Source organism: Sciurus carolinensis, unplaced genomic scaffold (assembly GCF_902686445.1).
Source record: "Sciurus carolinensis unplaced genomic scaffold, mSciCar1.2, whole genome shotgun sequence".
NCBI classification, from domain to species: domain Eukaryota; kingdom Metazoa; phylum Chordata; class Mammalia; order Rodentia; family Sciuridae; genus Sciurus; species Sciurus carolinensis.
In genome coordinates this window covers 596,206-599,677 of record NW_025920168.1, presented here as the reverse complement: position 1 = coordinate 599,677, position 3,472 = coordinate 596,206, and the positions used below count along the sequence as shown (strand labels likewise).

Below are 3,472 nucleotides of genomic sequence, written 5' to 3'. Positions count from 1 at the left end.
CAACAAACAAGACACCCAGGCTTCAGAGGCCATCATGCCATAACATGGGGAGATTTGAAGAATCTGATGCATCAAGCAGAACAGATGTCGCCAGAGGCCAATCCATGGCCTGGGACATTATTCCTATAATGTGTGCTATAATCACTGCTAATTCCAATGCTCATGTATCTGTGCTAACATCTTCTATTTTAACTGATCATATTCATGATAATATTTGGGTTTCTTTGGCAGAAATTGCTAATTCCTCAGAAATTTGTATCCGTCAAGATACACATATGAGCATGGTGCTAGGATCGTACATTTTACCTGTTTGTCACCCTGTCCAAGAGATAAGAAATATGACAATGTTTACCTCTCATTCACTGCATCTTGGCATCCAGTTTAACTACAAAAGTTGCTTCATCTTTCAAGATAACCCAGGGAATTGAAGCAGTTGGTGGTAAATTAAGTGTGACTGCAAATTAAGAGTGCCTGTGGGATGATGTTGACATTGAGTTGAGTCCTGCTTAATTTCATTACAGCACGAGAATTTCATCTTTGGGAAGTGGCTGCCCTTCAGTCTCAGCTAAAGATGAACAAAACTGTGGCTTTTCAGAATCCACAGGTTCATCTCATGATAAATTTGCATGCTGCTGCTTACCGGAATGCCTTAACTGATTCACTGTGTTGTCCTGACTATAGGATTGTAAAAGTAACATCAGAAGAGTTATATCATTTTTTTCAGAACCATTTTATAAGCACAAGAGTGGCTTTGGTTGGGCTTGGTGTGAGCCATCCTGTTTTAAAACAAGTTGCTGAACAGTTTCTCAACATGAGGGGTGGGCTTGGTTTATCTGGTGCAAAGGCCAAATATCGCAGAGGTGAAATTCGAGAACAAAATGGACACAGTCTTGTCCATGCTGCATTTGTAGCAGAAAGTGTTGCCATAGGATTTGCAGAAGCACATGCATTCAGTGGTCTTCAGCATGTCCTTGGTGCTGGACCACATGTCAAGAGGGGTAAAAATGCCACTAGCATCTTGTACCAGGCTGTTGCCAAAGGTAATCACCAGTCATTTGATGTTTCTGCTTTCAATACCAGTTACTCAGATCAGGGCCCCTTGGAATTTACACTATCTCCCAGGCTGCAGCTGCTGGAGATGCTATCAAGGCTGCCTATAACCAAGTACAAATGACTGCTCAAGAAAACCTTCCCAGTGCAGATATCCAGGTTTCCAAGAACAAACTGAAAGCTGGAAACCTAATGTCAGTGGATGTCAGTGGAGTCTTCTGAGGGCTTCCTGGATGAGGTTAAATCCCAGACTCTAGTTGCTGGCTCTTACATACCACCATCCACGCTTCTTCAGCAAATTGACTTGGTGGTTAACACTGATGTCATAAATGCTGCAAACAATTTTTGTTTCTGGCCAGAAGTCAATGGCAGCTAGTGGAAATTTGGGGCATATACCTTTTGTTGATGAGTTGGAACCCTGAAGCACACACAGCAGGAAAGAGAGTGGAACATTATCCCATCCAGAGCAGCAAACATAGGAAAGTCAAATGTCTATAATAATTTATCATTTTCCTCAAACAAATAAAATATCATGAAACATAAATGCAGGTATTTAATCCCAGGTGACATAGAGTCAATAAAACATTTTGCTTAAAGATAAAATGAAAAATAAGAGGCCCAGAATAGCCAAAGCAATTCTCAGTGAGAAAAATGAATGAGGAAGCATCACAATACAAGACCTTAAATTATACTACAGCTGAGCATGGTAGCAAGTGCCACTCAGGAGACTGAGGCAAGGGAATTGTGAGTTGAAAGCTAGCCTCAGCAAAAAATGAGGCATTAAACAAGTCAATGAGATCCTGTCTCTAAATAAAATAGGGCTGGACATGTGGCTGAGTTTTCAGGAGCCCTTGAGTTCAATCCCCAGTACGCACCCCTCCAAAAAAATGATACTATAGAGCTGGAAGAGAAAACACAGCATAGTATTGGCCCTAAAACAGAAATGAAAACCAGTGGTACAGAATAGAAGACACAGAGACACACTCACATAAATACAGTTACCTCATACTAGAGAGAGGTGCGATAAAAATACATTGGAGAAAAGGTAGTGATTCACCAAATGGTGGTGGGAAAACTGGAAATCCATATGTAGCAAAAACACATTAGACCCCTGTCACTCACCCTGCATAAAACTCAAAGTGGATCAAGGACCTAGGTATTAGATCAGACACCTGCACTTACTGGAATAAAAAGTAGGCCCAACTCTCCATCATGTCAGCTTAGGAACTGACTTCCTCCACAAGACTTTTAAAGTGCAAATCATAAAATCAAGAATCAATAAATGGAATGGTATTTAACTAAAACACTGCCTCACAGCAAAGGAAACAATCAATAAGGTGAACCTGGGGCCTATAGAATTGGAGAAAGTCATTCCAACCTGCACCTTAGAGAGTTAGTCTTCAATCATGAAATGGGCAAAGGAACAGGTAGTTCACAGAAGAAGAAATAGAAATGGTCAAGAAATATGTGAAAAGATGTTCATCTCTAGCAACTAGAGAAATGAAAATTTAAAATGCACTGAGATTCCATCTCACTCTAGTAAGAATGGCAAATGTCAAGAATACGAGTAATAATAATATTGGCAAGGATTGGGGGAGAGCTGTTGGGGCACCAAATTGGTGCAACCACTCTGGAAAACAATATGGAGATTATTTATAAATCTTTCAATGGAACCACCACTTGACCCTATTATCCCACCCCTCAGTGTATAACCAAAGGACTTAAAATCAGCATACTACAGTGACACAGCCACATCAATGTTGATATTAGCTCAATTCACAATAACTAAACTGTGGAAAACTTCGGTGTCCTTCAACGGATGAATGGTAAAGAAAATGTGGTATACATACACAATAGAACATTACTCAGTCATGAATGAGAATGAAATTATGGAATTTGTCCATAAATGGATGGAATGGAAAAATATCATGCTAAGTGAAATAAGCCAGCCCCCAAAATCCAAAGACCAAATGTTCTCTGATATGTGGATATGAACCACAAGAAGGCAGTGTGGGGAGGGGAAGAATAGAAGTCCATTGGATTAGGCAAAGGGAAATGAATGGAAGGGAGAAGGGAGGGAAACTGGAAGGAAAACAGAATCAATCAGACAAAACTGTCTTAGCCCTGTATTTGGATACACAACCAAGGTAATGCCACATCATAAACAACCAAAATAATAGGATCCTAATTAGATTAATCTATATTCTATGTATGTATAATATGACAAAATATATTCTACTGTCCTGTTTAACTAAAAAGAACAAACAAAAAAAGAATACAAATAACAATAAGTGATGGTGAGGATGTGGTGAAAAGTTCACACTCATACATGGTTGGTGTGACTGCAAATTAGTGCGACCACTTTGGAAAGCAGCACGGAGATCCACCAAAAAACTAGGAATGGAACCACCATATAACTCTG

General features: G+C 39.7%; 1 pseudogene; it reads left to right on the top strand.

The window, feature by feature from the left end:
• Nucleotides 1-348: 348 nt before the first annotated feature.
• Nucleotides 349-1,472, top strand: LOC124974685 (cytochrome b-c1 complex subunit 2, mitochondrial-like; annotated as a pseudogene).
• Nucleotides 1,473-3,472: the final 2,000 nt, after the last annotated feature.